At 37.0% G+C, this 27,671-nt stretch overlaps 1 protein-coding gene and 1 non-coding gene across 4 annotated transcripts in view; both read left to right on the forward strand.

Moving 5' to 3' along the window:
* COP1 (COP1 E3 ubiquitin ligase) overlaps positions 1-27,671 on the forward strand; it is a 257,893-nt gene that overhangs the window by 217,350 nt on the left and 12,872 nt on the right. The window lies entirely within an intron of this gene.
* On the forward strand, positions 14,691-14,831 carry LOC123587120. The gene has a single exon (XR_006707174.1). It is a non-coding gene; the product is annotated as a small Cajal body-specific RNA 3 (non-coding RNA).

The raw sequence follows: 27,671 nt of genomic DNA on the forward strand, positions 1-27,671 counted from the left end.
GAGCTGTTAAGACAGAGCCCAATGTGGCGCTCAGACTTGTGAACCATGACATCATGGCCTGAAGTCAGACGCTTACCCGACTAAACCACCCAGGTGGCCCCCATCTTTTTTTTCTTTTTAATGTTTAATTTTTGAGAGAGAGAGAGATGGAGTGGTGTAGAGAGAGAGAGAGAAAGAGAGAGAATGAATGAATGAATGAATGAATGAATGAATGAATCTGAAGCAGGCTCCAGGCCCTGAGCTGTTAGCACAGAGCCCAAACAGGGCTCAAACTCACAAACCATGAGAACATGTCCTGAGTCAAAGTTGGACTCTTAACTGACTGAGCCACCCAGGCGTCCCTGTCTTCAAGGTCTTCAACTTTGATAGAAGTTGGAAGCTTTCGGGATAGATTATATAGAAAGTAAATCTGACTTCAAGTTTTAGTTCCTTCTTGTTAACTTACTGTTTTAAATCCTAAGTATCTAGAGCTGTGGCTTTGTGATACACCAAGTGTATCTTTGTGAGTTGCTCTGTAGAGATTGGGAAAGCAAGATAGTAGTAGTTGCCTTTGCTTACGGTGTTTTTTTATTTCTCACAACATTCCAAACTTTGGTTTATTTTAGGAGGCCCAAGAGTTTATCTTTTTATTTTTTATTAAAAACTTTTTTTTTAATGTTTTTATTTATTTTTGAAGGAGAGAGAGAGAGACAGAGCATGAGTGGGGGAGGAGCAGAGAGAGAGGGAGACACAGAATTCGAAGCAGGCTCCAGGCTGTAAGCTGTCAGCACAGAGCCTGATGCGGGGCTCGAACCCACAAGCTGAAGCCGAAGCCAGACGCTCAACCAACCGAGCCACCCAGGCGCCCCTTTATTTTTTATTTTAAATGTTTGTTTATTTTTGAGAGAGCACAGAGTGGAGGAGGGCAGAGAAAGGGAGACAGAGGATCCAAAGCAGGCTCCGCGCTGACCGCAGAGAGCCCAGAGTGAGGCTCAAACTCAGGAACACGAGATCGTGACTTGAGCTGAAGTCGGTTGCTTAACCAACTGAGCCACCCAGGTGCCCCTATCTTTTTATTTTAAAAAAATTGCTAAGAATTATTATATATCTTAGGGATTCTCATATAATATTATCACCTGATAAGTAAAAAGTGAAATATTTTATTTCATGCCAGATTATCTAGATACCTTTGAAATATATAGCAGCCAAGGATAATTTAAGTTTTACAAGTCATACTCCTGTGCATTTTCCTACTGTTTTTTTTTTTTCTAAACAACAAATCTGTAATTCATGTGATAATCCTTGATGTTTACTAATAGAAAACTATAATGGTTTGGATAAATCCAAAATGTCATTTAATAAGAATGGATAATGTGGGCATTTATATTTAAAAGCAGTTTTATTCTGTATTCTGAAAAGAGTGAAAGGCTAATTATGCTTCTCGCAATTAATAAGTTAGCCCTACAGCTTCAAAAGTCAGTAGAAGTCCTTGTTTTATGAGGAATATTTTCATTTTCTCAAAGTTTTCAGTTTTGTAAAGATTTAAGACTTTTTAATTCTAAGTTTTTTAAATTTCTTAGGATTTTTAAGATCTGAGAACTGTGTTTTCCTGTATTAGTGGAAAGGATGAGTTATTGTCAGCAAAACAAATTGTAGGATCCCTTGTAGGGATCTCAGTGGTCATAATTGTTAAGGGAAAGCCTGGTTACCCTGTAGATTTTTACACTCTCCATCAGAGTCCTCACCATGTTTAAAAATAAGGTTCAGTCTTTCTATAGTGAAGATGCAGAATGAAGAAAACTACATAATTTTGACCAGAGTTGAGATTGTTTTCTATGCATTAGGGGCATGCTTTTACTTACTTTTCCTTTTGATTTTCTGCTTTCCAAATCATCATTTTAGGGATATGAAGAAAAAAATCACTTCTCAAGGGTTATTTTGGTTTTTGGTTTTTGGTTTTTTGTTAAGTCTTTGTTTAACTCTAGTATTAACTTTACGCTCCCTCCCCCATTTGTTATAACTAATGGGGTGAAAGAGTTTTGTTTTTTGGTACTAGTAATAGTAAATAGTATTTTTTCTATTGGATGAGATTTATCAAAAACATAAGTTACTTTTAAGCTTGTGTATGTCTTGTGGTTTTTTTTAGGTGTAAAGATTTGCATCAAGCTGAGTTATTGAGAGTGAAACTATTCGCTGTGAATAGGTGTGAATAAACCCTTAGGAAGAAATTCTCTCACCCAGTTTAGGTGCCATGCATGGTTCTACTATGTGATAGATAAGTGGCAATTACTTTTTAGAATAAGCATGAGGTTTTGGTTCTTTGCATGAACATTTGCATTTGAATTATTCAATTTTCTCTTACGCTTGCTAAAATATACAAGTGATATATCAGAAGACTCAAAACCAATCAAAATAACCACAGCTTTCCCTCTGTGCCTGTTGCGATGCCTGACCGAGGATAAACTTAGCTTCTGCATTTAGGGCCTCTAGATCCAGTTAGGTCTTACTCAGGAGGCCCGTAATGACTTTCTTTCATCCCTTCATCGTCTCTACTGTGGAGTGTTACATTTTTCTTCATTAATAGAGAACTTTTAGAAAATAGAGAATTGGGAAAATTGACCTGTAATTGTAGCATGTAAACAGAACAGCAGTTAATGTTTTGATGTTTGTCCTTCCAGTCTTCGGCCTACATTTCTTAAATAGTTTTACATTATAAACATATCTTGTATTTAGCTTTTTACACTAGTTACATCTAAGCATTTTCTCTCTTTACATCATAATGTTAGTGGAAGGCATTTACATTTATTATGAATTACTGTTTGTCTTTTATTATTAAACATTTAGGCTGCCTCTTAAGTTTTTCATAGTTATAAGTTCATAATGTTTTGGACATATTGTTTTTCCCCTTTTCTCTTGCAGTATTTGTAATACAAAATCCTGTAAGTGAGGGAAAAACTAGAAGAAAGGGTTCAGAATATTTTTTAGCTTTTGATATCTACTGTTATTTTGATTTCCAGAAAAACAGAGCAGTTTTTACACTGTAGTTCCTCTTAACCGTGACAGGCACTGATGGTCTGGGATGGGGCGATGAAGGTAAGAGCTGACGAGGTGAGAAGAGGGACATGAGGTGTATCTGATTTTTAGTTATAAACCTTGGTTCTGTTGCTAGCTGTGACACCTTAGAAAAATTCCTTATCCTTTTTGAGTCTACTTCCTCATTTTTGTAGTGGGTTAATACGAATATTTAAATACTGTAAAGTGTTGTTAGGAAGCAGATGACATTATGCATGTGAAACACTCATACGTGGTAGCTTTTCAGTAAATGGTAGTACTGCTAGTAATAAATTAATATGTAAAAGTTAGAAAATTAACATTTGAGCATCTCCCCTGTCCTCCTATCTTAGTATTTTGCATAAGTTATGCAAATCTATTCCAGGTATATTTCCAGGTAGAAGGAACAGCAGGTACAAAAGCTTAAGAGTCTGAAAGAGTCCTGTGTGTTTGGAGCTGCTAGGATGTAACAGGACTAGTGGGAGATGAAACACGAAATGGTAGATGAAGAACGATTTTTTTTTAAGGGTCATTCTAGACTGTGTTAAGAACCTTGAACTTTTTCTGTGCAACTATATAAAGGACTTTAAGAAAAGTGATTGACTTCAACTTTTGATTAGTGGTTTTAGTTTAATTAACAGAAAAACAGATGTGGTAGGCAAGAGTACAAAGGCACTGGTGATGGAGCTTCACCTCGGTCCAAGAATTTGGGAGATGTATTTGAAGTTAAATTTGCAGGATCTACTATTTCTTTAAAGGGATGAAGACTTATAGCAGTTAATTAACTTTTTGCATGTAGGTAAGTCACCTAACTTATCTGAGTTTCATTTCCCTCTTTTTTAATTATTTTTATTTTAATGTTTATTCATTTTTGAGAGAGAGAGACACAGAGTGTAAGTGGGGAGGGGCAGAGAGAGAGGGAGACACAGAATCCGGAAGCAGGCTCCAGGCTCTGAGCTGTCAGCACGGAGCCCGATGCGGGCTTGAACTCCCAAACCATGAGATCATGACCTGAGCTGAAGTCGGATGCTCAAATGACTGAGCCACCCAGGTGCCCCAGTTTCCCTCTTAAATTTGAAGGGGTTGTAGACCAGATTTCTGTTGCCCAGTGGCCATATGTAAACCCAACTTACATGCTTATCGTTAGACCCTATAGTTTACATGTAGGTCCACTCATGAGAACATTGTCTGAGAAACTCCTTGGTTTGCATTATTTCTCTCTTGATTCAGCTTCTAAATTCACAGATGGTATAACTGCCTCTACTTCTGGGGTGTGCACTAGCCCCCAGCAGAGAATCCCTCTGCCAGTTAGACATAACTTACCTTAGACGAGAAACTTTCCTGATGTTGAAAACATGCGGAAACAAGCTTTGTAGGGGGAATTTTTTTTAGACGTTTTTTAGAAATCCTTATTGAACAAATTATAACGCCTTTCGAGGACTGTACTTCTCAATATGACTATTTTACAAATAACAATGGCAAGAAAAAAAAACAGTTCATTTTTTTTAAATCTCCCTAAAATTTGAACATTTTTTGTTCCCATATTCTTTACTAATTTACTCTTATTGTAATGTTTCTAATACTGTTAATTACTGCTTTATGTTTTGTGTTGATTTTGGCAACTTCACATTGTTAGTAAGTGTTCAGATAGACTCTTAATTACCACAGGTTAATGGGAAGTTATTGTTTGGATTTATATTGCATCTTAATAACATCTGCTCCTCTCATGTTCCTCTAATGAAAAGCTTTGATTCTAATAACTTAATATTTTGAAGGATTATTATGAGATAGGAAAAATAATAGACTGATGCTTTTTTCCCTAACACTGCTGTGAAGTTTTGATTGTACAACTTAACCTACATGTAAAATGGAAGCATCGATGCAGTAGCATTCCCATTTTTTTTTTTTTTTAATTTTTTTTTTTTTCAACGTTTATTTATTTTTGGGACAGAGAGAGACAGAGCATGAACGGGGGAGGGGCAGAGAGAGAGGGAGACACAGAATCGGAAACAGGCTCCAGGCTCTGAGCCATCAGCCCAGAGCCCGACTCGGGGCTTGAACTCACGGACCGCGAAATCGTGACCTGGCTGAAGTCGGACGCTTAACCGACTGCGCCACCCAGGCGCCCTGCATTCCCATTTTCTAACTGTGCAACTGTAGCCTTGCATTTTAGCTCTGTGAATGTTGAAATACTAAAAGAAATAGAATGGATGGTAATTCTAACACTTCAGACTAGTTCTTAGTTGATGCGATTGACTAGTTTTACTGGACTGAATTCTTTTTTTTAAAGCTCCTTATTAAATATGTGTGTTAATTAGACTAGCGATTGTTTAGTTGCTTCCTCTTAATGGTCCTTTGGGACCTTTTGCTTTGTCTCATACAAATCAAATTTGTCCAGTAAAAATTTGGAATTCATGTAACCTACCCCACAAGGGTTTTTTAGGATGTTCTTTGACCCACTAAACGCATATGAAAAAGTTTGCCTGTCCCTGTGATTATTTTTCTAGAGAGCTTATTGCTTTTATTAGATTTCTAAAGGGGATCAAAATATTAATGATTAAAAATGAGTGCTATGAAATGTAGTCTGGCAAGTTGGCTTGATAAGGCTATGCATTAAATTGTACTAGCAATACCAATTACTAAAAATTATGTTAGTTTTCTGCTCTTGATTTGAAGTTTAGTTTTTATATAGCTTCGCAAACTTAAAATGAAACAAAGAAGTCACAGAGTAAGTGTATTAGAAGTTCTTTATTTTAATCCTTTCATTTTTTCTTTTATTACTTCCACTCTAGATTCATGTTACCTAAGAGAGTGAGAAACTTAACCAAATCACTCTGCCTCGGTTTGCTTTGTCACCTTTTTTTTTTTTTTAATTTTTTTTTATTTAACTTTATTTTTTATTTTTTAAAATTTATATCCAAATTAGTTAGTATATAGTGAAGCAATAATTTCAGTAGATTCCTTAATGCCCCTTACCCATTTAGCCCATACCCCTTCCCACAACCCCTCCAGCAACCCTCAGTTTGTTCTCCGTATTTAAGAGTCTTTTCTGTTTTGTCCCCCTCCCTGTTTTTATATTATTTTTGCTTCCCTTCCCTTATGTTCATCTGTTTTGTCTCTTTAAAAGTCCTCATATGAGTGAAGTCAGGGGTTTTTTTCTTTCTCTGACTAATTTCACTTAGCATAACACCCTCCATTTCCATCCACGTAGTTGCAAATGGCAAGATTTCATTCTTTTTTTTTTTTCAAAAAATTTTTTTTTTCAACGTTTATTTATTTTTGGGACAGAGAGAGACAGAGCATGAACGGGGGAGGGGCAGAGAGAGAGGGAGACACAGAATCGGAAACAGGCTCCAGGCTCTGAGCCATCAGCCCAGAGCCTGACGCGGGGCTCAAACTCACAGACCGCGAGATCGTGACCTGGCTGAAGTCGGATGCTCAACCGACTGCACCACCCAGGCGCCCCAAGATTTCATTCTTTTTGATTGCTGAGTAATACTCCATTGTGTATATATACCACATTTTCTTTATCCATTCATCCGTCGGTGGACATTTGGGCTTTTATAAAAAGGTCTCACAGACCACGAGATCCTGACATGAGCTGAAGTCAGAAGCAACTGAGCCTCTGACTTCTGCTCAGCTCATGATCTCGTGGTTTGTGAGTTCGAGCCCGGCGTCGGGCTCTGTGCTGACAGCTTAGAGCCTGGAGCCTGCTTCAGATTCTGTGTGTTTGTGTGTGTGTGTCTCTCTCTCTGCCCCTCCCCTGCTCACTCTTTCTCTCAAAAATAAAATAAACATTAAAAAATTTAAAAAAAAAATACAGAGATTAAACGTAGTTGCCAGAGGTGAAGTGGGTGGGGGATGGGTGAAAGACATAAAGGGGATTAAGAGTATGCGTATTGTGAACACTGAGTAATATATAGAATTGATGAATCACTATATTGTATACCTGAATCTAATATAACACTGTTATGTTAATTACACTTCAGTTAAAAAAATTTTAAAATTTTAAAAAGTCTCATGAATTCCTATTCTAACAAAATACACATTAAAAAGAAAAAATAACTCCGTAATAATTGCTGATAATCTGCATGTAATCTCACAAATAAAAAGGAAGAAGAGGTAAATAGGATTATAAAAACACCTTTTTCCCATCTAAAAATATTAAATCTGTTTACGAAAAGAAGTTTCAATGGGGTTTATGTGTATCAGCTACCTTATTAAAGGTATGTTTTATGGGGTATGCCATGAGTTATTAGTATAACTTTGAATAGGTGTAAAACATGTTTAACTTTTAACATGAACTTTATGGGAGGAATTGTTTAGAGTAAAATATCCAAATTTGAAATAAAAGGAGTGCATCCATAATTGGTTTACTCTTTCTCACAGTTTGTTGATAATCAGTATGTCTGGTGGTAGATCTGAAAGTATTTATAGAGAATCTAAAGAAAGAATATGAAATAAAATTTTCATGTGATATGGGTAAGAAGTAGTAAAAAAAAAGGATATAGAACTATTTAATTACAAATTTTCTTATAGTTTGCTTATAAATTTAATTTTTTATATTTCTATTTTTGTAAATGGAACATTATTGTAGTGTATATAATTGTCTATTCTGCATTATCACCTGAGTGTTTGATGAATTAATCTTGAAAACAAGTTTCTTGGGAAACTTAGTAAGTCAATTGTTAAAATATATTCAGTAACAGTACATTTTGCATGATCAGTTACATGTGCTAATTTGCAATAAGATTCTTTGTGGTATTTTCTGTTGTCCTATCTTCAAGTTCACGTATTCTTCCCTCAGATTTGTCAAGTCTGCTGATCATACCATTAAAGGCATTGTTCATTCTGTTACTATGTTTTTGGTTTCTACCATTTGTTTGATTCCTTCTCATAGTTTAAGTCTCTTTGCTGAAATTATCTGATCTTACACATTTTCTACCTTTTTCATTGGACTCTTTTCTTTAATGCACTGATGATAGTTATTCTCACATAGTGCCAACATCTGTGTCATACTGAATTTAGTTTAATGATTGCTTTGTCTCCTCAGATTGGTTTTTCCCTGAATGCCTTGTCATATTTGGTTAAAAGCCATGCGTTGTGTGGGACAGTAGGTACTGAGGGAAATATTTTTTATGCTGTGGGTGAGCCTGCTTTTCATTCTCACAGACTTCATTGTGGGGGTTGTGTTAATGTAGTCATGATTGAGGTTGTTTTGAAGTTTGTTGTTGCTATGATTACCCTCAGAGCACCATATTCTCGTGATACTTTGTGTGTAGAATATTGGCTGCTTTGCCAGAGGATTTTTCTCAGTGTGTTCTCTGCTGAGGTTTTGGTCTGCTCTTTGCATTGTTTCCTGGAACAAATCTGTCTCTTGTAGTAATCCTTGCTATATTCCTTTTTAATCTTATTTCTTAGTGCTTGTTTATGTGGTGGGGTGGTTATGAGAGGAAGGACATTCTTTGAAGTTTGGATTAATCCTCAGTCCAAGTTTGGTCCTATGAACCTAGGTCTTGGAGTTGTGGACTTCACAGTTCTTTCTGCCCATCTTCTAAATGTCATGCTAGCATATGTTTCTGACCTTCCCCTGAGAGTAAAACACTTTGTTTTCTGTTCCTCTCCCTCAACTGCAGTTACTTTCTACCAGTGCCCTCAGACCACCCCTCCTCCCCATCCATTTCTCTACAGACTAATGCTTTTGTTCTTTAGAGGACATAGTAGGTGTGTATCTGACAAATCTGAGGGGAGAATACGTGAACTTGAAGATAGGACAACAGAAAATACCACAAAGAATCTTATTGAAAATTAGCATGTGTAACTGATCATGCAGAATGTACTGTTACTGTATGTATTTTCTTAACAATGGCTTTAGGAAATGGTTGTGTTTCCAAGATTTTAGAAAAGTTTGGAAGAGTATACTGCACCCGTCTCCCAGTGTTTATGGCTGCAGGGGCCTCATACTTTTGTACTAGCCACCTTGTAGCATTTTGTTAAACGCTAACTTAATCTTCCCACTGGCTTGTCCAGCTATTTCTGTTTCAGGTAAGCAAATACAGTAAAACCATGGTTTGTGTGCATAATTCCTTCTGGAAACATGCTTGTAATCCAAAGCACTTGTATATCAAAGCGAATATCCCCGTAAGAAATAATGGAAACTCAGATGATTTGTTCTGCAACCTAAAAACATTCATATAAACAGGATTAAATACTGTAATATAAGACAAAATAATAAAATACAAAATAGTAAGAATAAACAAATTAACCTGCACTTACCTTTGAAAACCTTTGTGGCTGGTATGAGGGAGACAAAAGAGAGGAGGGTTATTGTGTAGGACGACTTCCACTATCACTAACGGAATCACTGCTATCTACTGGCTCATTGGAATCTTTTTCTGCGCGGGGGCCACTGTATACGCTCGCATGGATGTTGACTACAGTACCGTATTAATCAATTCTTGTCATATGCTGTATTTAATGTAACTGGCAATAAGGCAGCAGGGAAAAGGGTCTACATGTGCAGGCAGCCTGACCTGGAATGAAGCAAGGCATTCCTAAACTGACTCTTGTACAGAAAAGCAAGGGACTGTCCATAAGTGCTTTGAAGTGACAAAAAGCACACTACTGCCAGTTGTGGGCACCTTCCAACGTTCTGAAAAATCACTGATTTCTGCCAAACACCACAGCCTGAGACCAAGCATCTGAGCATGGGAAATGATCACCCACCATCCTGCAGACAGAGAGAGAGAGAGAGAAAGAGAGAACCATCAGCCCAGTTGTGATCATGTGACATTTGGTGTCAGGTCCTACTCATATCGCAAGACCTCACTCGTTTATCAAGTTAAAATTTATTTAAAACGTTTGTTCGTCTTATGGAACACTTGCAGAACAAGTTGCTCGCATCCCAGGTTTTACCGTACTCTGGTATTCTCTCTCCATGCAGGCGCCAGTTTCTTCTAGTTTTAGATTGTTTCGCCTGTGATTCAGTTCTTTAATAGGTTCAAGAAATGTCATTAATTAGCAGTAGTTCAGCTTTTTTCTTGCAGTCATAGGGGCATTGCTCTTTCCAGCTTTCTCCATCTCTAAGCTCAGCTCTCTAGTTTTTAGTACTTGCATTACTTCTACAGATAATATGGGGTTTTAACGTTCACTTTTAATTATCTTAGACTTCTTGCTATTTAAATTTGTGTATTGTCAGCATATTTCAGAACTATGTTAATAGTAATAGGCCTTTTATTTCTTATAACATTTTAGGGATAATTACCTTTTGCAAAATATGGTTTACAATGTATGTTCATCTATAATCACCCCTCCCCACCATACCACATGTAGTCATTTAGTTGAGTGACAGAAGTAATCTCAATTACAAAAGACAATTCAGTATCTGAATTGTTAGTAGCAATGAAACCATTTATCTGAAATTTGTTTTCTAATGAAAGTCTCAAGACCTATTTAGCCAGGAACAAGAATTTTTGAAGTGTGAGGAAAATACTGATGGTATCTAGAAGTTGTGATGTGACAGGATCTTAACCATTAGGATTTTTAATTATTTAGTCTCAGATAAGGAATGTTTCTAGGAAGTTTGCCAGGCTTCTTACATGTAGCTGACAGTTGTGAAGACACTTTTATGGCAATTTGGTATTTTACTTATGAGTCGAGGGAATTTCTGTGGAAGTTCAGACAATATAGACTGTTGCGGTGTTTTACTACAACATGTGTTGGATTGTTTTCAGTTTTATTAAATGCAGTCCCATTCTTCAGTAATCCCTAAATTTAAAATCAAATCTACGTAAGTACAAAGTTTTGACCATTAAAGAATGGAGTCTTAGAAATGTAAAAACAAGTTTGGTGCATGTCTAAGCACAAATCTGATCTCATTTCCCTCTCAATTTTGATTCCATATTCTGTTCTGTCCCCTGCTACTCTGTCACGTAGGGCTGCTAGTTCAGGCTTTCATCATCCCCTGCCATTACCTAATAGTCCCAGGCTAATTGACCTGAGCTATTTAAAATGCTCAGTCATGTCCTGAAGATTATAGAATAAAATATAAGCTTCTTTATGTGACATTTAACACCCTCCTTTATCAAGCCCCTACCCACTTCTTCAGCATGGTCACCTGCCACTTACATAGGCACATTCTGCACTCCGGCAACACTGAACTGATTAAAGACCCTCAAACACCCCATCATGGTTTGTTTGTTTGTTTATTTGTTTATTAACCCTTGTGCCTTTGACCTTGCTGCTCACTGTGCCCACATGCCCTTTTCTTTCCTGTTTGTTACATATTAGAATGTCATTAGACAGGAAGTCTTTTAAGTACAGTGCTGAGTTTTGTAACTACACAAGTAGTAGAGTGTTGAGTAGATGACTACCATTAGATTTCCTTACCTTTTGGCCTTTGTAGAAATGAATTCTATAACATGTCTAATGGGGTGTCCTTCAAACTTTTTGAATACTTCTGGTGACAAGGAGTCCTGCTGCACAAGGAAGCCCATTATATTTTCCCGTGACTTCAAGTCTTACGATGTTGGCCCATAAGAACAGCTCTTACTTTTTCCCATCACCTCAGAAACGGTAAATATTTTTAAAAAAGTGTAATATTTAAGAACCTGTAACTCCACATGCAGTAAAAGTCAACATCTTCTAGTTTTCTTTGTGTTAACCCACTCTTTACCTCAGTCTTATTGAATCCTTTGCAGGAATAACATCACTTGAAAATAGAGGTGAAGAGTTTGTGACACCTGGGTGGCTCTGTTGATAAAGCATCCAACTTCAGCTCAGGTTGTGATCTCACATTTCATGAGTTTGAGCCCTGCATTGGGCTCTCAGCACAGAGCCCGCTTTGGATCCTCTGGATCCTCTGTCCCCTTCTCACTCTGCTCCTCCCCCACTTGCGCGCACACGCGCTCTCTCTCTCTCTCTCTCTCTCTCTCTCAAAAATAAACATTAAAAAAGAACAAGGAAATAGAGGTGAAGAGTTCAAATCTGCATTCTGTGAAGTTGTGCCCATGTCATGTATTTTCCTTTGCTATGGACTAGTTTAAAATGTGGGAAAGGGAGCATGAAGAAAAGAGAATAGGACATTTACTAGTACTCAGATTTTCATTTTATTTCATTTTATTTAAAATTTTCATAGATTCCCATTTATGAAATTAAGTTTCTACTAAACTACTGTGAGCTACTTCTGTAGTTCGAATTCCAGTACTGATAACTGAGTAAATTTATATAGATTATGTAAAAGTATTAAAACAAGCTTTAGGTATATGATCATCTTCACTGAACTCAGAAGCCTCATTAGATTAAAAACTGTTGTCCTGTTTATCTTGGTCTTGTTTTGGCCTTGGCATGGGATCAGGTAAATAGGCACTCAGTAATGGTTTTGTTGTTGTTGTTGTTACTGTTGTTTGTTTTAACAAGTAAATCTTTCCTCTCCACTTCCCTCTCAACAACCTCTTAACCAATAGCAGAAAAATGCAGACTTCTCCTTTCTCTGAATTCAACATCTATAGACAGTTTTTAATATCTGTACTAGCATTTTTTTCGAAGTATGATCTTACTGATCATCTATTTCAGAATTATTAATTACCTGAGATTTGTATTAAAAATGCGAGTTTCTAGATCTCAGACTTATTAAGTTAGAGTTTCTGAGGGTGAGAGCCAGGAACATCCATTTTGTTGTTGTTGCTATTATATCTTTATGAAATGCATAGTTCTCTTCTTTCCTTTTATTAAGTAGCCTAGAATTACATGGGAGAAGCAGAGATCCCATCCCCAGCACATCCAGTCTTGATCCCACTGGAAGTTTCTAGTAATGTTTATAATTTATAATAATGTTTATAATAATGTTCATATCTGGGAGGGTGGAAAGAGGTGTTCCAGCAGTGGCCACTACAGACCTGCGTTCTTCATTTCACAGGAGTCATTAGGTATTACTATCTTAAACCCTTCCAAGAGCAACATAAGGAGGCTTTCTAAGTTCCCAGGAAGTCAGTCACTTTGGAAGATGTTTTAAGGACCAACTCCAAGGGAAACACTGGGTAATAGGCTGGGATTCTTTCTGATTTCCTCAGTAACAAAAATGCAGTCTAGAAGATTCTTGTAGTGCTTGTAGCAAATCAAGATCTTAAAGCTGGAGTTAAAGACCTGTCTTTCAAAAGGTGGCAGTGGTGACAGCAGGGCATAGAGCTTTCTTGCCTTTTCTGGGCTCTGCGCTTGGTGTGGAGCCTGCTTAAGACTCTCTCCCTCTCCCTCTGCTCCTCCCCTGCTTGCATGCACATACTCTCCCTCTCTCAAAATACAATTTAAAAAAAAAAAAAAAAAGTAAGTTTGCTCATTGCCCAGTACTATTCCTTTTCTTGCCTGGAACTGTGTTCACATTGTTCGTAATAAATCTGTGTTGCCTTGCTCTCCCTCTCCCACTTACCTAAATCCTCTCATCCTTTCCCAGCCCCATCCCTACTTTTTTGTTCCTGTTAACCGTTTCATCTCTATGCTTTCTGGTTTCTAAGTTACTGATACACCTACAGAATGCATTTTGCCAGCTGCCATTCAAGTGTATTATTCTCTAATTGTACTTTATTTAGCATTGCCCCTGTTTATTCCTTGCTTCTAGTTTGAGAGCAAAAAATAATCAACATGTGCAGCTACTGTAATAAGAGCTACTTAGTGCTCTAGGAAAGAGTTAAGATAACATTTAAGTCTACTTAAGCTAGGGAGCCTACTTTATGTTTTTTGTCAATTTTATAAGATCATGAATATGGTGACTGATATATTCAGATAGTCATACTTCAGTCAGCTGCCTTTTAATTGTAAAGAAATTTAGGTTATAGTGTTTTAATAACTGCCACTTATTTGGTGCCTATAATATTCCGTTTCCTTTTTGGTTAGATGCTTTACTTGGTTTCTTTTGAGTCTTTAAAAATTCTGTGAAGCACCTAAAATTACCTGTTTTATTGTTGAAGAAATTGAGTCTCCAAGAAGGTGAAGCAGTGCTATGGCAGAACTGAAATGCAGTCTGGGGCCCCGTGTCTTACATTCATTGCTGTTTGTCATGTGTTATGTGGTAGCCCTGGAGCAGCACCGAACTCTCCAGACGGTTTTGCCAGAGTGTTCTGGAGGGTTGTGCAGATAGCACCCTTCGAAATGCACACTCAATGGTCAGAGGCCCTCCGTGGTATACACCAAGTAATTGTTTTCTGTCAGCTGTGTGATTGCAAGCACATTGTTCGTGATCTTTATTCAGGAGAGCATCCAAGGTGCAGAGGTATTGATACGTGAGGGAAGTTGTGGGTGTCTGGAGATAATATTTGAGTTGTTGTGTGGCAAGGAAACTTAAGTTGATTAGGGCTGGATAATGAGAAGGGAGAAGAGTTTGGAAACCACTGGGAATGAAGGGAAGGTGGTGAGTGATTTTTGGGGGGTATATCTCAATCCTCCTTTCCTTGTACATGTTCTTTACAACCTTTGTTCCTAGAGTAAAGATCACTTTGACTTTATATGGTTTAATTGTTCTTTTTCCATTATCTGTCTGAATCCTGTTTTTTTTCTCTAGTTTATTTGAATGCATTAAAGTGTATTTAAATGAGAATCTGATGTAGTCAGGAAATTGCTGTAGGAAAGACTGGATAACAAAAGGCTTCTTAATAATGAAGCGCACCAAAAATGGAACCTGCAGGAACCAACCATGTGGACAAATGGAAAAATACCTTTTGTCTACAAATTGCAGTGATCCTACATAAACATGGAGGTCTCTGCCTGGCTTAGGGCAGCTGACTAAGTCCGATCGTTCCCCTCCATACAGCCTTAGAAACCAGCATTCCAAGTACTGCTTTCGTGCCATTTTGTTTAATATCTGTGACAGTTAAGTGTGCTGGAGTTTTAATAGACAACCAAGTGAGGTTACTTCTGCATCCGTCTTTTTTTTATTCTTTTTACTTAGTAGTTGTGCATTTTATTATTTTTTATTTTTTTAAAGTTACATCTAAGTTAGCATATAGTGCAACAATGATTTCAGGAGTAGATTCCTTAATGCCCCTTACCCATTTAGCCCATCCTCGCTCCCACAACCCCTCTAGCAACCCTGTTTGTTCTCCATATTGAAGAGTCTCTTCTGTTTTGTCCCCCTCCCTGTTTTTATATTATTTTTGCTTCCCTTCCCTTATGTTCATCTGTTTTGTGTCTTAAAGTCCTCATATGAATGAAGTCATATGATATTTGTCTTTCTCTGACTACTTTCACTTAGCATAATACCCTCTAGTTCCATCCACGTAGTTGCAAATGGCAAGATTTCATTCTTTTTGATTGCCGAGTAATATTCCATTATGTGTATATACCACATCTTCTTTATCCATTCATCTGTTGATGGACATTTGGGCTCTTTCCATATTTTGGCTATTGTTGATAGTGCTGCTACAAACATTGGGGTGCATGTGTCCCTTCAGAACAGCACACCTGCATCCCTTAGATAAATACCTAGTAGTGCAATTGCTGGGTCAAAGGGTAGTTCTACTTTTAATTTTTTGAGGAACTTCCATACTGTTTTCCAGAGTGGCTGCACTAGTTTGCATTCCCACCAGCAGACTCCTGCATCCATCTTAACTGGTTTTTAGATATTTTATGGTCTTAAAAATAGGTTTCATTTGTTTGTTTGATTAAGCCAAGGGAATGAATATAGAAATACTATTTTTCCGAGAGACCACATTGACTTAATTAATCAGGGTTATCAGTAGAGGTCAGTCAGTATTTTAGAGATGAAGAAGCTGATCAGGGGTAACTTCCATGAAGTTTTTCTCATTAAAAATTGATTTGTCATTAAGAAAGTGACTGTTCCAAAATACAGTTTATGTGATTTTTTAAGTCTATAAAAAATTTTAGGAATGACCATTACTGGGGTAAAGCTAGCTACTAAGTATTAATTTCTTAGCACTAAATTTGAATTCTTAGATTTTTTTCAGGGTGTGTGTTCTGTCAGCAGGGGAGGGGTGGATAGCAGCGGAGGGAGCTGCAGTGGCATTTCTAATGCCCTGAGGTGTGGTACACAGCACCAGGGTGTGCTGTAAGCAGGCCACTGCTGGGTTTATTTATAACTAATTGTGTGAGGATCTGTCCTTGTTTGTGGTTCTGAAATCCCCATATATTTCTTACGCTGAGCAATTATTGTATCAGACAGTTGTTGAATAGCCTTATTTTTTGAAACTCTTTAGAAGTCATTAGTCTACTCTGGTCTTCATTTTGATGAACGATTTTAAGATTTCGTACTCACTTGTGTTATTTGTGCTCTGCTTAGTTACATGAGAAATTCAAATCTAGATTCAAGACCCTTCACTAAAATGACCTCTTACTAAAAATTCTGAACACAAATATTATCGAGGCTTAATTTAAAAGGGAAAGGAATGTCTTATGACTGAATCTATCTTAGGATTTGTTTATAAATATATTTGAGAGGTGTCTCCACCACTCCATCATTTTCTGGGATGTTTCAGCCGAGGCTGAGAAATGTAGTACTTAACCAGGTGTTCTTAAATACTTTGCAGTGTCTCTGTCATTTTGAGCCTGCTTGCTACCATGTTCTTCCATTTCATCTTCCCTGTAGTTCTGTGTGTGCTCTCCCCCTTTTGCTGCCAGATCATATATGCCCCTTACTCCTCCACAAACTCCAGTAAATCTAGTAGATGGCAGCTGGTTTCTACTCAAACCAGATACATGAATATAAGAATCAAGTGACCCTCATATATGACACATCAAAGCTGACATAGTAATTAGAGATGGATTTATTTGAATGTACATATTTTGTACACTGCCCTAGTACCATCAGTTACCCATTCTTCCTTGTGGAAGCTCAGAATTCGATCCTTACAATATAAACTTAAGTCCCATTAGAAGGTGGAATATGTATTGTCTCTTTATTGTTATACTTAAAGACTAGATAGAATTTTATCTACTTTTATGGCCATGGATATGCTAAAATCAGGGGCAGTCACAGAAGTAATGGCATAGCTATATTAATCTTCTTCTGCTAGGTTGGTGCCTGTTCCTGTTGTTAAATAGTTTTAATATCCACCCCTGAGAACAGTATGTGTTAATGTATGTTCTAAATGTGAACACAGGTTCCTGTGGATACCAAATTTAAAAAGGTCTTAACAGGAAACAGGAAGTTTGAGGTAGAGAGGCGAGATGATAATCTGGTGATTCCGGTGGAGGTAGATTCTTGGCAGAGGTGGATCTCCTTCCAGTTCCTTCTTCTGTGTGTATGTGTTTCTGTCTATATATGCATTTCCGAATTGACACTTAGACATGATTTTTGACTACTTTGAAGTCTAAGTCATTGATGTATTGTTAGCCTTTCAAAATGGTAAAACATCTTAGAAGAAATCCTACAAAGAAATTGTAGATTAATCTGTATATGTGTATATGGTCATTTTCCCAGTGGAGCAGTTGATACCAAATCCTTTTTAATGAATGTGAATTTTCATGTAGAGAACAGATCCAGTGGTAAAATTCAGTGGGCTGGTATTTTATTTATAGTCATTGTCGCATTAGGCTCTTTTACTTTTAGATAAAATTTGAATTTCATATGCATTGATGTCTTCTGATTAGTACTGTCCTTTCATAAATCTAGGTATAGGAAATATCTAGCACCTAGAGCATCATTAGTTTGCCATAAAAAAAAAAATCTGGTCCACTTTGTCTTAGAATGATTATAAAAAATCTTCAATATGGATGTTTCCATTATTCAGGAAAATCTTAATTATAAAGCTTAAGAATTTTGAAATTGAAAATATGATAAGCCACCAAATTTAGAAGTCCTTTTAAAATTAAAAAAAATTTTTTAAATGTTTATTTATTTTGAGAGAGCATGAGCATGAGCAGGGGAGAGGGGAGACAAAGAGAATCCCAAGGAGGCTCCACGCACAGTGTGAAGCCTGATATGGGGATCATCCCATGACTGCAAGATCACATCCTGAGCTGATATCAAGAGTTGGATGGACGCTTAACCAACAGAGCTACCCAGGGGTCCCCGCAAGTTCTTTTGATTAGCTGAGTAATTCATTTCCTCTTATTATATAAGTTAGTTATAAAGAACAGGTATTTAAATGAATAAAAAATGAAGTATGATGAATATAATATATTTTATTAAAATAATGACTCATTTTATTAATCATGGATTATGACTATATCATTCTATTGATGATAGTCTTTATAAAGTTTATGCTAGATAGGGACCCAGTATCATCTTAAAGTGAGGAAATTGGTAGGAAGAAAAAAAGGATTTGGATTGAACTGGATGATCTTGAAAGTGTTTCCTTGTGACGAAGAAACTCCACAGTCTCCCAGATCTTGAATTGGGATTGGCAGGGAGGAGTAGAGTACTATAGAATACTCTCTTCCACCTTAGATCTGTGGCCAAGCCCGTTTCTCCAATGACAGCACTTGAAGTCATACTTCTAGGGAGATTATATAAAGGACCAAATTCTACACAGAGAAAGGCTTTAAGGACTCTTAAGTATATGAGATTTGAAATGTAACATCCATATATAATAGAGTCGAGGTTTTGCCATAGATTTCAAATGTTCACCTAAGATGCCTTTCTCCTTCCATTCTGATTTTGTAAATTTGGGTTGGGGCCAGGCATGCTATAAGCTTATTAAATCAGTATGCTACAGACCCACAATTGATATATTGTTATCAGTCTTCATGTATTGATTCATGGCTTTGCTATTCCATACCTGTGTTTGTGGCTTTGGACAAGTTACCAAGTGTCTTTAAGATCATGTTCCCTTGTTTTAAATTGAGGATGAAAATGGTAATTTCCTCATGAAGACTGCATTGTGGAGGCTGAGTGAAATAATTCATATTAAGTCCTTAGCACATTAACTGGCCTGTAGTGGTCAACAGTGGGTTATGTGATAATGATAGAAGTTTGGTTTTTTGTTTTTTACTACTTCTCCAAGATAGTAAAATGAGATAGTAGTAAAATGAGAATCTTAGATTCTAAGATCAAAAAAATTCATTTATTGTCTGTCTTATAAATTCAATTCAAACAAATAATTCAGCCTTAGGATCCTCTCTAGAAGGCAGGGAAAGCTAACTAACATTTCAGTTTAAAGAGTAGGATCTCTTATTGATAGATTGTGGTTTTGTGCTCATTCTTTCTTAGACATATTTATATATATATATTCATGAAGTCAGTTCAGAAAAACCACATGCTGAAAGAAAGCTCAGGGACAAAACAACAACAACAACAACAACAACAACAACAACAACAACTGCTGGGCTTACAAATGGCATTCATTTAAAAATCTTTGAAGATCATTTTGGAACCAGTGTTTGGGTATCTTTTTGTGGGCTCTCACATGCTCCCGTATGCAGCCTAGATTTATGGCTGGATTAAGGTCAGTGAACACACTCCAGTCAAGTTGGAGGACTCTTCTTATGAATCACATCCAGACAGAAGTGTAATGCATATAATTCTGAGATCCAGAAATGATATAAACTTGATAAAAGAGATCTACTCTATTGTCCTAATAAAAGAATGATTTCTGCATGTTAGGAAAGCCACTGTGTCTCAGTAAGAGGAAGCAACTACATGTCAGCACTTTGAGTAGTTTCTCTTGTTTGTATATAAATCAGAAGGTGCTGTTGAGAAGTTTATAAAGGTTTAGGGATGGTTTTGAAGAAAATAAAAAGGGGTCAAGGAAACCGGATGATTGAACAGTATGACTTAACAGAGCACTGATAAAAGAAAACTGTTGAAAATCTCTGCATATTATATTTGCATCTCATGTCAGAGGAGAGGAAAAGGATGTTCCTAAAGCAACTAGAGATCATACATGAACAGGAAAGCTGAAGGGGCAAGTGCAATTGAAAGCGTTCTGTGGCTGGAGGATCCTGAGGCAAAGTCAGATTTGACCGTATACCAAGTCCATGAATTCATATGTGAAGAGAAAAGCCATTGTAGTTTTCCAGAAGTATTTTAAATATAAATATCCCCACCCTTCCGTCCCACCCAAAGAGAAAAAAATGTGGCAAAGGCCCCCAATCTTGGTATAAAAAGAGCTGAGAGTATGTATGGTCTTTTATTTGCAGTGACACCGTGGTCAGTACTCCAAATTAACACCCTTTTCTGGCAGTGAGAAAAGGAGGTAGCTGTTCATAAAAAAGAGAAGGCCAGATAAGACAAAAAAACTCTATTGAAAGAATATTAAGGAATTAACAGATAGATGTAGATTGTGAGTTGTTCTTGGTTGAAGTCTAGTTACCTCACATTTTTATATACTTTATTAATATTTATTTAAGGAAGAATATGAAATTCAGCCACCTTTCTCACTGTTCTGTGTCCTCTAGGGAGTTGTATTTGCAGATACTTTGTGTTGTACATAGTGATTTACCAGTTTCATCGTTTTGAGTGTTTGCCTAGAGAATTTAAATGGATGTACAGGTTTAACTCAGTGGACACTTTAAGAAGAAAATTCAGTGCTTGTAGTACAAACTGTTGAAGACAGACCACTTACATTAATTTTTACTATCTCAGCTGCAGCTCTTGGCTTTTAGAAGACAAATGTGAATAGTATTTCAGTGTACTTTACATCTGCCCTCTCACTAATAACGTTCTGTCACTTGACAGGAAGACTCAGTCTTAAAGATCATATGTCTTAGCTTTGTTTTTCCCCTCAATAAAATCTCCAAAGAACTTGCCTTCCTGAGTTTTACAACACAGACCATAAAGTTGCTTTGGAGGAGAAAATGGTTTCTGAATTTTTTGAGATTTTTATTTGGCAAGGTTGTGCTTTTAAAACATCTCAGGGGAAGGGGGGGATCATGTGCCATTTAGAACTTCTGTCTTAGGGTAGTGTTCTGATTAAGACTACTAGAGTCCGATTGTCAGATTTGCTTCCTGTTGCCACTAAATACTAGCTCCGAGGCTTTGGGCAGGTTACCAACCTTTCTGTACCTCTGTTTTCTCTTCTATGAAATCAGAATAATAGTATCTTCCACATCATATTGTGGAACAAAATTAGAAAATATATGAAAAGTTATTGAGATAGGTGAGAAACTCAAGGTTAATGACCAGTCAAGAAATAATAAATGTTGCTGTCATTATCTTCAACACTTCCTACACTAATCCATATAACTGAACAACTTGCACCTGTTTTTAATTCATTAGATGTTAATTTTGCAATATATAAAATATATTCCTAAGTATATAAAATATATTTAGATGGTTTGCAACCCAATATAAATATTTATAAACGTCTGTGGGATAAGCCTGAATGAAAGAAATCCTTCTAACAGAATTACTCTTGAAAGTATTGACCCTAGAGGGGGAGACATTACTTCTAATAGGGAGAATTATAGAAGACTTTATGAAGATATTGGCTCTTGTGCTGGACTTCATAAAGACATACAGGGTTTCTGAAGGCTTAAGACACAGGTGAAGGACAGGTGAAGACCTGGACAGAAGACCAGAAGCCATCATCTATTTAGTACCAACCAGGCATTATATGCTAAGTGTTCTCTCAATTCAAAATCTTCACCATAAGTCTTTTAAGGTATATACTTTTTTAAAAAAATGTTTATTTTTGAGAGAGAGAGAGCGAGCATGAGTGGGGGAGGGCAGAGAGAGAGAGAGGGAGACACAGAATCCATAGCAGGCTCCAGCACAGAGCCCTATGCAGAGCTCGAACTCACAAACCGTGAGGTCATGACCTGAGCCTAAGTCAGATACTCAACTGACTGAGCCACCCCGGCGCCCCTACGGTATATACTTTTGACCTCTATTTACAAGTGAAATTAAGAGTCAGAGAAGTTAACTGATTTACCCAAGGTAACACAACAAAAAAAGGAATAGTAGAGTTAGAATTTGAATCCAGGTCTACCTGGCTCTTTTTCTATACGGCCTTCAGGCTGGAGAACAGTGTGAACAAAAGTATAGATGAAAGAAACTGCAATAGATGTCTCAGAAACTTCTAATCGAGTAACCTAAGTAAAGAAAGTGGGGTAGGAACTCTGTTGGAGGATGAGAGAGGTTCCAGATTACATAGTCTTGAATGCCATGCTGAAAAAAGAAGTGCAGTCTTCCCTCCTTCCTTCCCCCACGCCTTTCCTTCCTTCCTTCATGCCCAGCTAGGAGCACAAGGTGGGGCTTGAACTCATGACCCCGAGTTCAAGAGTCGGATGCTTAACTGACTAAGCCACCCAGGGGCCCCAAAGTGTAGGCTTTCTTATGTAAGCATTAGTAAGCTCCTAAAGCCCGCCGTCTAGGGAGATGATATTATCACATGGGAATAATTTCATGGCAATGTATAGAGGGCATTATACTGAGAAGAGATTGTACGTGTAGTTAGGTAGGCTATTAAATAATATTTTTTTCTGTATTCAATTTCCTTTTAAAAATATTTAAAAGTTGGCCTCACATATTACAAACATGTTTATTTAAAAGTGAGTATGGGGCGCCTGGGTGGCTTAGTCGGTTAATCGGCCAACTCTTGATTTTGGCTCAGGTCATGATCTCAAGGTTATGAAATTGAGCCCCTTGTCAGGCTCTCTGCTGAGTGTGGAGCCTGTTTAAGATCCCCTCCCCCTCGCCCCTTCCCCTCTCTCCACTTGTGCTTGCTCGCTCTCACAAGTGTGTGCTCTCTCTCCCTCTGGAATGAATGAATGAATGAATGAATGAATGAATGAATGAATGTGTTTCCATATATTCATTTCAAGAAAACAACTTTTGGTGGCATCTGGCTGGCTTGGTCAGTAGAGAATATAACTTGATCCTCGGGGTTGTGGGTTCAAGCCCTATGTTGAGTGTGGAGCCTACTTAAAAAAAAAAAAAGCTTAAAAAAACACAGCTTTTGAGCTGTGTTTGAGGATACAGTTATTGTCTTCCACTTACCAGCATACAACTTCTTTTTTCTTTTTGTAAGAATTTCACTTGCTTAACTTAATAGATGTGGATTGAAGAATTTTTTTAAGGGATAGGATTAAAGACAATGACTCTAGGTGCCTGGGGAGTGTGAGAGGGGGATGAGACATCACTGAAGGAATAGAACGCTATTAGAAAAATTAATTCTTGGGGCGCCTGGGTGGCGCAGTCGGTTAAGCGTCCGACTTCAGCCAGGTCACGATCTCGCGGTCCGTGAGTTCGAGCCCCGCGTCGGGCTCTGGGCTGATGGCTCAGAGCCTGGAGCCTGTTTCCGATTCTGTGTCTCCCTCTCTCTCTGCCCCTCCCCCGTTCATGCTCTGTCTCTCTCTGTCCCAAAAATAAATAAACGTTGAAAAAAAAAAAAAAAGAAAAATTAATTCTGTCTTTTCCTTGCCACTGATTCCTTGTTATCCATAAATAACATCCTAACTCTAGTTATGAGAGAGTTCATTTGTGTGTTTACCTCAACCTGTTGTTCTCATCTAATCAACTAATACACAAGCTGACTCACAATTCTCATCACTCCCAAACACCATTTTCCCCCCAGACTCATTACGTTTGCATGACCATGGCCCTTTGCCTAAAATATCCTCTATCTTTTCTCTTGAGAAATTTCAATTTTTTCATGTTCCATTTGTGGTCTTATGTTTGAAGCCTTGCTCAATCTCTCCCTGGTAGAGGATCACTTCCTTCTTGCTTCCTTAGTTGCCCCTCTGAACTCTATATTTCTTATAATAATATAGTAATTTTCTATTTAAACCTCCATTTACCCTCCCAGTCTGTAATCTCAATATCAGACATCACATCTTCCTCATCTTCAGAAGCCAGTACATAGTAGAATACCTGGCATGTAATATCTACCCTAATGATAGATGAGTAAAATGGCATGAAATTAATAAACTTTATACTGAAGCCACTATCATGGCATGATAGTGCTGTGGTAATGGCCATTTATTCTTTCTGTGGAAGCATTTTGGAGAGAGTTACCTTATCACCTCAGAGATTAGAGAAAGCTTTTTCCAGAAGCTTCTGTCAAAGCCAAGTTCTAAAGACTGAGTTAGCTTCAGGAAGTTGTGCAAAGGCCCTTAAATGCCACAGATTTGAACTTCAGGTAGAGTTGCTTTTGAGGTCACCAAGTCATCTAATGCCAAATCCAATAACCCATTATTACTTAAACAATCCTTTCATCTCCTCATGGTTTTTTGGCAGTTTTGGCTACCTTCTTTTTCTTAAACTCTTACCCAGAACTAGAAGCAACTTTTCCTTAAAAACACCCACTTACAAGATGCATACTGTGTGCCGGATACTTCTATATGTATCTCGTTTGATGACAACTCTATTAGTTCCCTTCCCTCCCCTCCCCTCCCCTCCCCTTCCCTTCCCTTCATTAGCTCTATTAGCTCAGTTTTATTTTACAGATGAGAAGACTGCGATTTAGAGAGGTTAAGTAATTTGTCCATGATGACATAGTTTGGAAGTGTTAGACCACTGAGCTTAAGTGTTTCTGACGCCAGTGACTGTTTTTTCCACTTTGCCACTCTGGCTGTCTATCTGTATAGCATATTTTTACCCACATGTTTAAGTTAATTGGATTTTAAGGATACGGATTGTCTTACTTCGGTCCATTTCATCCCGAAGACCAATTAATAATATGTGCAGAATATAGAAGTGAGCTCTGTGGACTTGCTTTTTCTGTAAGGGAAACCTAGGACTTCTCTTAGGTGATCAAGAGGCTTGGAATTGAATATAAAATATGGCTTGTCACTTTAACAAGAATGAAATCCCAAGTTGGAAGTAGGGTTGTTTGTTACCTGAAACTCAGACAAGATAAAGAGAGAGTAGAATCGCCAGATCGAAAACTTATGATTCTTTTACATCTTGAGAAAGCCCCGAAGGTGTGCTTGATCTACCATACAGTTGAAGTTCACGGTAATGATGCTAGTTTATCTGGAAAGATTTCACTTCTGATCATGGTAGTTGCTTCAGAGACTCAGAACAGGGGAATGAGATACTTATCCCTTATTCTCTTGTACTGTTTGAATTTTTATCACATATGTATATTGCCAGTTCAAGTAAACCAATAAGTATTAGAAAGAAAGGTGTCACAGTGACCCCTGAGGAATGGTATGTTATTGTCCCCATTTTTTAATCCAGCAGCTTGCTAAACTCTCTCAATAATTTTAATTATCCATTTCCTACATTCTTGAGATATTGTATGTACTTAATAATATGATCCACAAGTAATGAAAGTTTAATGTCCACTTTCCCAATTTTATACCTAATTTGTATTCATTTTGCTTTATTATTTTGCCAGGATCTCTAGTATAATGTTGAATGGAAGTGATGATAACTGGCATCTTCGTCTTGTTACTCACTAAAGAGAAAACTTTTGAGTATGTCACAATTATGTATAATCTCTGCTGTAAATTTTTGTAGAAACCTTATAAGGAAGTTTCTTTCACCTTTCAGCTTGTGGACAATTCTTATCATAAATGAAATTGGAGTATATTATTGCTTTCTTTTGTACCTATTGAGGATGATGTAATAATTGTTTAAATATTGTGATAGATAATTTAATTTTTTTTCTAATTTTAATTCAATCTTACCTCATTGGAATAAGCCTATATTGGTATATATTCATGTTAAAATTGACCTGCTATTTCATTTGGGACTTGTTCATCTATTTTCACAAATAACATAGGCCTATAATCTTCCTGTCTTTCATTGTTCTTGTCACATTTTATTTTATTTGTTTTGAGAGAGAGTGTGTACGTGCACAAGTTGGGGAGGGGCAGAGAGAGAGAGGGAGAGGGAAAGAATCCCAAGCAGGTGGCAAGCTGTCAACACGGAGCCTGATGTGGGGCTCTAACTCACAAACCGTGAGATCATGACCCGAGCCCAAACCAGGAGGACACTTAACCAACTGAGCCAGTGAGGCGCCCCTGTTCTTGTCATATTTTGATTTCCTAATTATATTAAGTTTCATGAAACAAGTCAAGGAGTCGTCTTTTCTGTGGACGAATATGTGTGATATTGCAAGAACTCTGTTCTGGAATATTTGGCTGAACTTCAGATAAAATCATGTAAGCCTGAGGTCAAAAAATTTTTTGACACTTGACTTTTTCTTTTTTTATGCCTGTAGGATGATACATGTTTTCTATTTCTTCTTGCTCAGTTTTGGTCAGCTTTTTTTATAAGAATTTTTCTACTTGGTTTAAATATTCAAATTTGTTAACATAAAATTTTTTATTTCCACTTTTTTCCTACAAAATTATTTAGTCTCATTCTGAGAGGAGAAATCAGTTTTACATAATGCTTAAGAGTTGAGGAAAAATATGAAAAGGGCTATATTCTGATTTTGTTTAATAGGTATCTTTCTTCTAGTTAAAAGTTTATCATAGTGAATACCAAGGTTTACACATAAAACCATTCTTATTTTATGAAAGTTCATGAACATAGTATTTCTGTCCATCTGTTTAGGTGTTCTTTGATATTTTTCAACATTGTTTTATAATTTTCAGTGTGTAGGTCTTATGCGTATTTTAGCCTTTACGTGGTTCATGTATTTGATGTCATTACAAATGGTATTTTTAAAAAATCCATTTACTAATTATTCATTGCTAATTTATAGAAATACTGTATATTGGTGTTTATATAATGACATCATATCTGACAACCCTGCTAGATTGGTTTATTAGTTTTAGCAGCTTTTTGGAAGATTTGTTAATATTTTCTGCATAATCATGTCATTTACAAATAAAGATAACTTCTTCATTTCTCATTTGTGTGCTTTTTCTTTCTTCTTCCTGACTATTACATGGTGTAGGACCTCTAATACAGTGTTGAATAGGAGTGATGAAAGCAAGCATGGCTCCCTTTGCCTCCAGCCTGAAAGAGAAAGAGTTCAGCATTTCACCATTAAATATGATGTTAGCTAAAAGTTCTTCATAGGAATTCCTTATCACCTTAAGGGAATTCCTTTTTGTTCTTTGTTTGCTGAGAGTTTTTATTACGAATAGGTATTAAATTCTGTCCAATGCATTTTCTGTCAGTTATGACTACATGATTTTTCTGTTCTATTTAAAATGGTAGATTACATTCATTGATTTTATTTTTATATATTAAGCCAACCAGAATATCTGAATAAATCCCACTTGGATATGATGCATTATTCTTTTTGTATATGGCAAAATTCTGTTTACTGGTATTTTTTTTTAATGTAATGCCCTTTTTTTTTTTTTAAGAATGTTTATTTATTTTGAGAGAGAGAGTGAGAGTGACCTGGGTAGGGGCAGAGAGAAAGGGAGAGAGAGAATCCCAACAGGCTCAGCACTGTCAGCACAGAGCCTGATGCGGTGCTCGATCCCACAAACCGTGAGATCATGACCTGAGCTGAAATCAAGAGTGGGATGCTCAACCAAGTGAGCTACCCAGGCACCCCTGTTTACTGGTATTTTGTTAAGGGTTTTTGTATCTATTTATGAAGGCAATTGGAATGATTTTTTTCTCTGACTTTGACTTACAAACTAAGTTTGGAAGGGTTCCTTCTTCCTCTGTATTCTGACTTCTTCTTTCTTCTGTCATATTTGAGAATTTGCAGATTTCATAGAATTTATACATTACAGTGCCTGTGAGTTTTCTTGGCATAAAGTGGTTTATGTTTATTCTCTATCCTTTTAATAACTGTAGGAAGCTAGTGATATCCCCTCATTCATTTCTGATATTG

The sequence above is a fragment of the Leopardus geoffroyi genome, chromosome C3, assembly GCF_018350155.1.
Source record: "Leopardus geoffroyi isolate Oge1 chromosome C3, O.geoffroyi_Oge1_pat1.0, whole genome shotgun sequence".
Taxonomy (NCBI): domain Eukaryota; kingdom Metazoa; phylum Chordata; class Mammalia; order Carnivora; family Felidae; genus Leopardus; species Leopardus geoffroyi.